This window comes from Serinus canaria, chromosome 4, assembly GCF_022539315.1.
Source record: "Serinus canaria isolate serCan28SL12 chromosome 4, serCan2020, whole genome shotgun sequence".
Lineage (NCBI taxonomy): Eukaryota > Metazoa > Chordata > Aves > Passeriformes > Fringillidae > Serinus > Serinus canaria.
The window spans coordinates 15,249,161-15,261,872 of record NC_066317.1 but is presented as its reverse complement, the minus strand read 5'-3'; positions in this window follow the sequence as shown (position 1 = coordinate 15,261,872).

Sequence of the window (12,712 nt, the reverse complement as noted above, 5' to 3'; positions counted from 1 at the left end):
GTTTTAAAGGAATTCAGACCTATTTTGGGACTAATTTAGTGAGAGAAGTTTGTATTTCCTGATCAGACCCCAGGATCAGAGGTGTGTTATTGCTGAGTCAGTGGCCTTGGTAAAGAGATAAGCAAGATGTCAGCAGAGTTGGGGTTACACCAAGACCAAGAGAACCTGTCCCTTCTGCCCCAGGCAAGGAGGCAGAGCTCGTGCTGAGATAAGGATGAACTTGGTAAGGAGATTCACATGTGGGGCCCTGTTGTGAGCACAAGTTTCTTTTGGTAAGGAAATTCATCTTCATTCACAATTCAAAGTGGGCTTTCCAATGGCAAAAGCATTTGGAGAATTAAGATCAGAGAGGAGAGAAATCAGAGATCCATTCGAAGGCTAGGACCGGAGTCTGTGTGAAGGTGACAGAAAAGACTTCCAAATGAGCATAAGCTAACCCTAACCTGAAATGTAGTTTAATACATGGAGGACAGAGACCACCTCTTCTAAGTTTAGGGAAGAGAGACTCTCTGTCTAAACCAGTGAAAAACCTACCAGTGCACTCTGTCCATTTCTGATGGACACACATCTTTAAGGTCTTGCACTACCATGCCCACCAAAAGCAACAAGAACATGGAAACATAAAAGGTAATCTCTTGAGCTCTGTTATATTTATATAAAAAGCTATCTTAAAAGCCTCTTTATCATGATAACTGCTACCAAAAATCCTGTGTATTAACAGAATATAAAGTGCTACCTAGAAAGCCTTCCCTGTATTTTTCCACAGCTCATTTGATAGGTCCCAAAACACTCTGACTGGGAAAAGGGTAGAAAAGTCATGATCTCAAATTGTTTCTAAAAAATCCTCCAAACCCCCCTGATTTATGACAGATTCTGCTTGATTCTATTTACAGAGAATCCTGCTGTTAGGGAAATTGATATTAGCACTGACACCTTCTCAAAATGCTTCCAAGGGTGAAAATGAACCATCAACATCACAGCTATGGGAAGGTGTAAGTAGCACTGGCTGCCAGGTTGATATGCAAATGTGTGTATTCCTGTATCTCTGTAATGCAAAATGTTTGAAGAAAAAAGTGTTGTTGCTACTGAGAATATCCTTCTCAACCTCTTTACACAAGTAATAAAATACTGCAAAAGCTGTGCTGGCCCATTTCCTGGAAATGCCAATTTCTGTTTGTTGGTAGAGGTAGGCAAGAGAGCTTCTGACAAATATCTAAGCACAACATGTTCAGCAGAGACTTTCACCTGCCTCTGACTTGCAGGCTGAGAAGTGCAAATCATGTGTGACATGTCTAGGGAGGAGGGAATCAACCATCAGTCATCAGCTGAAAAGCCACAGAACAAGATGTTTACTCCCATTTTCGTTTCTTTGGTTACTGGTTTATTTTTTTTTTTTAGTATGAAAGTGACTACTTTTGTAACAACAATGTTTGCTTAATAAACCAATTTGCTTTTTTGCTGCACATTTTTCTCTAATAAAGACATTTATATTCTTGAATTTTTATTTCCTCTTCTAAACACTGATATTCCCCTTTAAACTTGTGGTTATATACCAAGATATTTACCTTCAGCTGTTCTGCAGACATTTGATATTTAGCAGAACAGCTTGTTTCAGCTAGAACAAATAAGGGTTATCCATTTCACCTGGGTTTGTGTTGTTACAATCTATCATTCTTCACCTGTATCAAAGTGCTCCTCCAAATCATTTGCACCTGGCAGCTATTTTTTCCATATATCAGTTGTGTGAAATACAGGTTGAAGCCCATGACTGAAGCTACAAGACAGTGGCTTATGCCACATTTCACAATAATATTTCAGATATTGCCCTGGATAAAGACAATACTCACACTGAAGTTACTCCTAAAAGGGAAAAAAAAGTATTTTTTCATATGTTGTCTAATCTTGTGAGGCAGATGCCTGTATCTTTAACTTTCCAAAACACAGGAGCCCCTAATGGGACCCCCAGCCTTTCCAAAACCCAGGCTGCACAAACCCTTCTGGGTTAACAGGAATTGACAGTAATTCTGGCAGCCAACACTGCCCTCCAGTGTGGGTTGTGTTAACTTCCTTCTGCAACGCCTTCCTTCTTCAGGGTTAACAAATGGATTCAGTGATTACTGAATGTGCCATCCCATGACTTCATTTAACTTTATCTTAAGATAAATATTGATTTTATTTTACTAAAATTATTTTAAAAGCTATTATTTATCAGCTGCTGCTCTCCTTTCTATATACTACTGCAAAAATTAAAAGGAATGTGTAAATACATTATTATTGGATCTACAGTTTGTTTTGTTGTATTTAGTATTTTTTCAAAAGTCCTACACACCCATTGGATCACCTTCACAGATGATGTGTAACACGTTGTAGATTGCTTTCTGCAGTTATAACACACATAATGGAAGTCAATATTATTTCACTATTCTCCCTGCAGATTTCTGATAGTTTTATATATATACATATATAAAAATAGGATCTACATTTCAAATCAAAAATTCCCTCCAACACCCTCAAAGCAAAAGGAACTGTTAATCTCTACAACTCATCTCATAGGCAACACACTGCTTTTATTACGCAAACACCTCAATCTCATTTAGAAACAACTGGTGTTAGAGGCATGGCTGATTTTAATTTATCACTGAATTATCTTTTTTGTATCATTCATCTGAATTTCAATCCCAAATTGCATTAAAAGAGAACTTCAGTGCGGACACAGGGGATGCTCAATACTCCCAAACACCAAGTTGCAGAAAGGTTTATTTAACCCCATATTCTCTGTATGTTTATTAAAATATTGAACAGCCACTGGAGTTTGCACTTCAGAGGAAAAAGAAGGGGTGGGGGGGCTGGGGGACGTATCTGTGTGTCGGTCTGTGTTTTGCACTGTAGTGAATAATTTCTGGTCCAAAATGTGTGTGTGTACAATTCCTACTCAAAACTGTCCACCTCATGGACTGATTTTTGCAGAATTTGGGCAAACACTTCACTACACTGTTCTGTGAACATGGGATGTTTTTTAATGTAAAGAAGCATCTATTATCCTAAATTAAGATACATCCCAGAATTATTCAAAGAAATGATTAGGTCAAGGTCAAGGTGCTGTAATTCTTTACCAAACATAGTAGAGAAGGTGGCTGGACCTTCATTCACCAACATTCCCATCTAGAGGACAGGCACGTAGGCTGAGATTGCACTTTTGATTGTCCTGAGAACAATGAATGATCCCCTTGCTTCCAAGCACTACAGCAGGCTGGTTTGTGATGCTGTACTTGCCCCTACAAGCAACCATGGTCTCAAACAGCCTCCTGTGCTGCATGAAGTGGTGCAAACCCCTCAGTGCTAGTGCCCACTGCCACGCTGAGCTTCCCGGTCTGTATCTCATCTGATCTGTGAGTAAATAAATTCTGATGGAAATGCGGCTCGGCTTGGCTTCTCCCCAAACCCCTGCTGGCACCAGCAGTTGTTCCCAGTCTTTCTCTTGCAGCAATAGGGGAGGTTTTGTGCCAGGCAACTGCGACTGCCAGTGTCAAGGGTCGGCTCCACAGCCTCTTGTCTTTGTCACCAGCTCCCACAGCTGGCTGGCATCCATTTATTCTATTCCCTGGGTTTACAATCAGCTTGAGACTTTTTGCTGCACAAATGCTGCTTCCCCCTGTGACCCCAGCAACCTTGACTCAAAATGATCTGTGCTGTTAAAACCTGAGGTAGCTTGGCTGTGCCCTGGGCATTGATTCGGTTTCTGTCCCCTTGCACCACCCTTGTGTAGAGACACAGAGCTGTCAGATGCCATCAAGGGGCAGGACACATGTCACATTTTCAATTCTGCACCGACACAGCCCCAGAACTGATCCCTCGGCTACCCCCGGCTTCCAGCTGGACCTGGAGCTGCTGATCCCAACCTCCTGAGACTGTGCCTCAGCTGGTTCTCAACCCCCTTTCTCAGTCTGTATTTCATCAGCTCATCCATGAGGATGGTTTGGGAGACAGAGGCAAGAACCCTGCTCAGGTTAAGGTAAACAACGTCCACTGCTCTGCTCTCCTCCACCAAGCCAGACATGACAGTGGAAAAGGCTGGTGGGTTGGTGAAGGTTGGCTTATCATAAATCATTGCTGGCTGCCAGTCCTCAGGAATCTACCCCATCACCATGACCACTCAAAGATCACTGAGCAATGGCCCCTAGCCACCCTTCACACAATATTAGGAGCCTTCCTCTTCTGGATTTATTAGCTGTGGGCTCCTCATTCCTCATTTTTAAGGAAGCTATAATGGCAGTGTAGAAAGCAATCCCCATTTTTAATTTTTCACCAATAAACCTTTTCACTAGAGCACCAACAGAATAAATTCTAAATTACAGATTACTAGTCCCAAGGTGGCAATGACAAGCCAGGAAAGAGGCAATCACATTTCTATCACTCCATCTGGGAGAGGCAAAAGCTGAGTGTCTGCTTCAACAAAAACCATGACACACAAACATGTTGCCATTGTTTTCCATTCACCCTAAGAAAAAGACCTGAAGGAAAAAATGCTGGTTTTGTTCTTCACCATTCTCCAGAGACATTTTCTGACTTGAAATCTGAGACCAGTTCTCTGATCAGTGTCTTCCAACGTCATCTCACTGCTCCAAGTCATTCCAGTGGACAGCTAGAAACTTCTGGAAAAATGAACATTCAGCGATGTTCAGGAGTGAGGGTAAAAGTACAGGACAACCTTGTAAGAATTTAGTAAAATGGGAGTTATACTATTATATAGTTTTGTATCTCTTGCACAAATGAGCCAAAAAAAAAAAAAAATTCATAAGACTTCTGACCCTCTGTTTTTCCTTAGGAAATTCTAAATCTCCAAGCTGATAAATCACTTTTCCCTTCAGTTCTTTTTAAATAAAAATGCTGAAGTCCTATTACACTTTTCAGGCTACATTAAAAAAAAGCCTGGGAGAGCAACAACCCTTCAGTGAGCCTCTGGGGAGGCAGTTTATGGCAAAAGTAGGAGAAACATTGTACTACAGATCCAGTTGGAGAGCCCTGAAGTGGGCTGTTCTCTTTGAAATATTTTTTTCTTTCCTCCCACTCCCACTTTAGTCCATTTTTGCATAATCTCTTTTATTTTGTTCCAAATCTCTTTTATTTTGTTCAAGTGAAGCAGCAGCAAGAAATTCCCCCCTCTCTCTTTTTTTTTTTTTTTAATTGAGAAGAACTGCTGGTACTCAGCCTCTGGTGGGAAAAAGCATGGGCCGAGGCAGAATCCTGGCTCCCTTCTCCCACATTATTCACTCTGCTGCAGTTAGAAGCCAATGCACACTAATTGCTGTGATCCCCCTATTTGGCTTTTAACTTAAATAGCCATCTGTAGGAGAATCTCAGCTGCTTTCAGCAGCCAGAAGCACTTGAAAACAGCAGCCCCTAACATTGTTTAATTTTTACTTTGAGGTCATGAAAAAGACCACTAACTGTTTCAATGAAACTCCATAGGATGGGCTTTGGCTGGATGATTTGTTTCTGCTTTAGGATTTAATTTGAACAATATGGACTTCTCCCCATTAGCATAAAATAAATCAGCACTTTGCACTAGTTTCCCACGCATCACTTTCCACAGGCTGCCAGCATTAGGGATCATGTGGACAGATGACAAGCACTCAAACTGCTTACATCTATTACAGTCCACTGGTCACATCAGCTCCTGGTTTTGATCATTCTTTACCTTGTACATCACTGTTACTTGCTTCCCACAGTCACCAGGTTTAATATACATATGCCTTGTAATTCAACCACACAGCATATTTAGACAGTCATAAATTCAAATCAGGTAGCAAGGTTTTGAATAATAGAAGACATTTTTTTCTCAGTAAGGCAGTTATTTGAAATACACCACAGCTAGAGTTGTAGAATTTCAAGGAGATCAAGTATCAGAACTCATATTTTCCTTCCCCAGCTTTCCATATTCGTGTTAGCACATAAAATGCTGCTTTATATAGAAATGATTTTGTTCCACGAGTCTAACTGAGATAACTTTGAGATTTACTGAGCTCGAGTCCAGGTATGGCACTTCATCTTCAAAATCACATGGGATGAAACAAATGATCCAAGTTAATGAGGGGAAGCCATTGAGCTTCATTAGCTGGAAAGAACAGGGTATTTTTCCATGAAAGATTTGCAGGCTTCTCCTTCCCCATTCCACCACTCCTGCCTTGCTGCTCTGTGCCGTAGGGGACATCACCACACTGCTGCCCCATCCGAAGCTGATGGGCAGCCAGAGCTGCCCCATCCCTTTTCCTGGCAGCCCTCCAGGCTCTGTGGTGCCCTCACTCCTTCCCCACAGCCATGCCCTGCTGTGAGCTTTCCGTGTTTGCCCACACAGCAGCCCCTCGCCCTCAGCAGGACCAGCAGCCTCCAGTTCTACACCAAAAAAGACAGCAGAGAAAAGGGATTCCTGCTGAAGCAGCAGGGATGGACCCAATACCATCCCTGCAGCCAGGGCCACACTGGCCTGGTGCATTTCCTCCTGCCCTAAGCAAAGCTAAGTGGGCACACTTGGGTGTTAGTTGTTGCAACCATGAGTTCTGAGGACCAAGAATCTACTTAAAATTAACCCAATTTGCTGGATTTTTTTGTGAGGCAGGTATGTCCTAAACTATGGACGAGTTAGGACATTGGATACAAAGCTTTGGGGAGATTTACAAGGAAAATACAAAGGAAGTTAAAACTAATCAGAAACTAGGGCACAGGCAGGAAAAGCATAGGATTCCTGGCTCTGGGTCCAGCAGACAGGGCTGGTGATCTGGGTGTGTCTGTTGTGGAGAGTTTCTACAAACAGTTTTGCAAAATACAGCAGAAGTCCCAAATATTTATAAAACATTTAGAAACATTCAGCTTTTTGCACCAAATGAAAATATGTATCCTATCCAGGGTCAGGGGTTTTACCTACACATTTCTATGATCATCTCTTCAGATCCAGCTATCTCCAGTCCAAATTAACCTGTAGTGCTTCTTGTCCAGACCAGTCTGTATATTGTTAACTCAGATGCCAGTTTTAACTGTGAAAGAAAAATTGGACTTGCTGAGGAAAGAAGTCAAATATGTATCTAAATACCATGACAAAACAAACTGCAGACACTTCTCTGAAAACCATGTCAGACCAGAGATGCACATTTTTTGCTAAACACTTCATGTTTCAATTGGCAACTCTAAGCTAAATTGCTCTGCCTCACCCCAAAACAACACATATACAGAAGCATCAAAATTTTGTGCAGAAACCCTTTTTGAAAATGAGGGGATTTTTTTCTTAAGACTCTACACCAACAGACTAAACATTTCTAGATTTTTTTTATATATACGAAAGTCAGATGTTGTCCACCTGTTAATCACTGAGGTCAGATAGAAAAAAACCCAAATTGCTCCAAGCTCCCATCTGAATTTTTGGTGTATGTATAAAAACTTCATTTTGTACAACTGTTAGAGCAGTTCAGATTGACCCAAACATTAAAAGGAGTGGCTTCATATTTTGTATTAACAAAAGATCATTTTCTCTGTTTTGCTGGACAACCCCAGCACAGCTGCAAGCAGCCTCCTTGGATGCAAAGTCTTCCCTTCTTGCATTCACCTCAGATTCCAGTGCTACAACAGCTCAAAGATGGGCTTTTAACTTTGGTAGGAGTTCAATAAGCATGTGCATTTGTTTGTATTTGCTGAGTAGATTACAGCTGGGGAAAAAAAATAAAAAGGGTAATTTTTTTGTTTTATGGGAGGAAATGAAAAAGACCAGTGCCATAGACAAGGATTTCATTAAGATGAAGAAATTCCAGTTCTCCAAAGGGATAAAAGCTTTGCTTGAAGATCTTTCATGAAACAATTTGTGTGGTCTTTATCATTTCAAAGTCTTAAAGTGTGATAGCTGCAGAATTGCATAATTTTCTGAACTTGTCTTGGAATTTAAGCTTTTCTTTAGCCTGTTTAAGCCCTGAATTCCATTCCAACCAAGTAAAGACAATTTTTGATCTAAAAGCTGTTGCACCAGTCTGTAATCTTCCAATGAAATCTATCAAAACTCCAACAATAGGCCTAAAAGGAGACACTAAAACTTGACAACCAAAAAAATGAGCTGCAATTATGTATTATTGTCTCATCCTCACTGCATCTTCTAAAGCAGACATCCTCCAGAGCACATATAGAGCATGGTTTTGCATGTTAGCAAGTACTTCCATTGCCCTAATGTATGACCAAAAAGTCTCACAGTGATGGTAAAATGCTGGAAGCAGCAGAAGAAAGCAAGACATTTTTCACATCAGAAAGTGAAATAACCTCAATTAATAAAATGTAATTAAGAATCGGTTAAGATGGAGCAAACACAACTTATTCAGATATTATTTTCCATGATTTTAAAACTTCTATTTATGTAGTTGGTTTACTCTTCTTATCCACTAACCTCTTCCAGACCAGAAGTGGGAATGATCAGTTAATAATGAAAGCTGGTCTAACATTGTCAAAGGCTATGGACTGGTATAGAAGAACAGGAGATGCTGTCTCAGAGCACACAAAGGGGGTTATTTTTGAGGGAAAGGGTCTTATAAATAAACCCAGTATTATCTACTTTTTATTAAAGTTTTTCACTTGTATGTGCAAGCACCCCTAAAGGGAGTCAGGGTCCTTAGCAGGAGGCCTTCAGTTCTTTTGGGAATAAGAGAAACTTCATCTGCAGGCATTAGTGGGCAAACACTCAAATGGAGGACAATTATGAAAAAACTGCTTTACTCACCACACCTTCTAAAACCAAGAGGGGAAACAATTCCAGTAGCTGACTGGAACAACAGTGGAAACACTGAGAGAACTTATTTCGTTTTACTGTAGCAGAAACTGGCATCTGACTACAAGCCCAGGAAGAAGCCCCCCTACAATAGAGTCCCATTTTTTGTTCCCACCCCATTAATTAGATATCACAGATGAGGTAGAGTAGACACAAGAGCTTCTTATTCTAGAGTTACAGGAGGGTTGGGGCAAGAGGAAGACTGTTTTTTCCCCTGAAAAAACAAGGGATAATTTTGATGTTTATTTCTTTTTATAAAGAGATAGTTTATGTATCCCACTCCAAGAAAAAAGATATACTCCTTAATCTCTGAAAACCTCTGAAAATTTTCACAGAAGTTCACACCAGGCTGATGGGAAGAATTATTAAAAACAAAGAAAGATTGTTTTGCCCAAACATCTTGTCATTCTCACCACTGCCATCACACACCCTATAAATAACTGTATTTCATACATGGGAGTATAAAATTAGATTTCCCTGAAATTTCTAGCTGTCCATTGGTTCCGCTGTGGTTTTCTGAAGGGAGATGCTCATTTTCCTGACTGTCATCTAAAAAGACCATGGTGCTTTAATTGCTGCTGGAAATGCACTGTCATAGTATTCAAGCCCATTTTTCTTTGGGTGCTTCTGGTAAGGAATTCTCAGCAGGTGAAATGCAAATCTCTATTAAAAGGTAATTTTCCAATTTTTAGAGAATTTATCAGTCCTTTGAAGCCCCCATGCATATTGGAATTGTTGTGGACACTGTTTCCCAAAATTTGAGCACGTTCCAGAGTTCAACTTTTTTCATTGGTAGTGATTTTTGTTAGGTTACCATAGAAATGAGTGATGAAACAGAAGCTGTCTCCTGGTGAATAAAACCCACAAAAAACCAACAGCAACCAAAACCTCCCCCATTAACCCCCCAAATACAAAGTTTCAGCAAGAATTCTCCTGTAGAGGAGAAACAAAGGATTATTACCAACCTTTCCCTTAGGGCTATAGTGTGTATAATTAACTGGAATTGCACTTGGTTATTGAAAGCCATATTTGTGTTCACACAACCAGACAGCAGGGCTGGTGTGTAGGAATTAACATAGGAAGAGCTTTTATCACTAGGAAAAAAATAACTCATATTTAGAACCATCTAGTCCTTCAGACAAAACTCTTTCCTTGTTTACCCATGACATAACATCCAGAGACTGCGAGATGTCCTCTCCTATCTTGTGAAGAAACACAGTTTTACTGAGCTGATTTCAGTCTGAACTGGAAATACCAGTTCATTTGGACTTCTCTGTTAACTAAAAGGTCTTCAAGTAAAAAAAATAATTGGTAGGTATCTTCTAACCAAGCTGGTATCAAAACACTAAAATATAATTAAAGCCTGTGCTCAACAGCTGTGTTTGCAAAGCTGCTGAAGGTACAAAATACTGGGTTTTTTTAGAGAAGAATGTTTACATCATCAATGTTTAGGTCAAAACACTCTGAGTTCCTTGAGGATTACCTCAAGGGGTTTTTTTTCCCATTATAAGGACAGTCCTTGGTTACAGCACTCAGCTCACACATAAGCTCTTACTCTGAAACATGCTAGTCCTCACATTTTGATGCCTCAATCAATACTTGTGACTTTGGTTTGTAGCCACCTTTGGTTTCACAAGGCTAAACACTGAGTTTCTTGATTTCACTCTCTAAATCTCAGCATTTACTTTCCACTTCCTTTTATCCAATGCCTTCAGTCTTCCAAGCCACCACCTCCAATTGTCTTCCCTCACTTCAGAGACTTCATCATTGTTGGTTGCTTATTATCTTGGCTGCTTTCAGCCCTCAAACCTCAATTCCCCATCTGTTCTTCAAAGTCATTGGTCTTTCAATACTTTTTTTGCTATTTTAGCTTTTATAATCTTCTGGACTTCTCAGACATATTACTTCAATTTATGTAAACTATTTCTATCCCTGGTCTCTGTCCTTGCTTCATTCTTGTCCCCTGGGTATCTGACATTGTCACTAAAGCCTAACTCTTGCTTAATCTCTCCATTTCATTTATTCTTCACATGCTCCCAGCTCTCATTCCAAATTGAAAATACAGCTTTTTGCTTCAGTATTTCAGAACTGCACTTCTTTATTTCTTACATCTTTGCAAAGGGGGCATCTGTATCTGTATTATTTATATGCAGAAGACATTTTGGTCATGCACGTTGTGTGACTACATAAAAACTGCATTGTTCTGTGCCTCTGCACCACCTCTGAGGGTTCCAGGATTCTGTGTGGTGAAAAAGCTCAAGGGAATTTTTTAGAAGATCGTATTTTCCACTGACAGCTTGTTCTGAGCTGAAGTGAGTGCACACAACAGTGACATTTTTAGCTGTGAATCCAAATGAATTTTTTTTGTAGTAAAAGCCAACCTAACCCTAGTATTCAAAGGGCTGCTGCTATATCCACTTTCTTTGGTTAATAATCAGCCCAGCCACATCTACCTCTAACCTGCCATTCAGCTCCAGACTTGTGGTTTCTTTGAATTTGGCATAACCTACATGGCTGCAAAACGCTGAGCAGCAGCCTCCACTAGTCTGGAGTTGTGATTAAAACCTACCTAATATATCCTACAGACAGGAAGCTGAGGATTCTGTGAAAAGCAGATACGTTCTCAGAGAGACAGATCCTGCCACCAGACAGTGCCTTGGAGGAGCCTGGACTGCTTCTTAATGTTCTCCTCCCATTTGCTCCAGTAGTAGAGAATGAAGTGCCTTAGTAGGGGAAGATACAAAGTGTATTCCTTGATGAATAAGGATGAACTCCCTCATGTGAGTTTCATTTTTCTTTGTTGACTGGTTTTGCCCAGAATGGAGTAATAAACAGAACTCATTAACTGTAATGCTAATGAAGTCCATGGAGGTTGGGATCAGACATTATCTGTTCAGTTATCAGAATCCCTGAGTCCAATGCAAATATTTTGCAGAAGAACAGAGACAGGGATTACAATATTGACATTGAGCTCATGACTTCCTTCCAAGACCTTCTTGCTAGGCTCCACTCATGTTTCCATCTCACCTCCTGCACTCTCAGTGTATGGCCTACTCTGGCCATGAAAAGAGAGCTGCAACACAAGACAGGATTTTTGTGCATGTCACAACCCTGCTCACAAGGGAAGAGCAGACAGCTCAGCATGGCTCACAAGCTGCAGGTTTGCCATGAATTCATCATCAGAGAGAAACTGGTGGCTTTAGCTGGCATTGGTATGGAAACAACCTGAGGAGCAGAACCAGTAAGCCATAAAAAGGTGCCAAACCCTCTATCGGTGCTCTCAATAACTTTCACCTGAAGTTAAATTTTCAGTTATTTTCCCCACTAACAGACAACCCAATTTTGGTCACAGTCATATTTGTAATGACCACATGCACACCTACTTCATTTTCTCAGTTGGCTTCCTAGCAAATACCTGCACAGTGGGAGAAAAAAAACATGGCCTTTATTGCCACTAACCAAAATGCTCGTTAGTAAAATATGTGAAATAACATCCAGTTTTCCAAAGACACTGTCATTCCTGTGAACATTTCTAGAATCAGTCTGATTTTCCTGATAAATAAGTAGCCTGTGACCAAGGAGTCAGATTTCTCTTTTGCTTGTTTAGTATAAAATGTGTAGAACAAAGTCTCTTCATCTCAGTTCCCCAGCACAAGCTGATCAGGAGCTTTCTGCAAAGAAAGAATCCATTTAGGATTTCTAGGGGAAACTAGCTGTGATGGCTCATATCAAATACAGCAGACACAAATACTCTACAGAGTCCTGTTTTACTGCAGCTGGTGGCCATCTTCTCTTTTATGTCATGGCAACACCTCCCTCAGTCTTTGTCTTTTTCCTATTTGTTGCTTTTTGCCCATACTGAGTGTTCCTGAAAACACATGTCTGAAAGCAAACCCTTAACATTTTCAGTCGCTA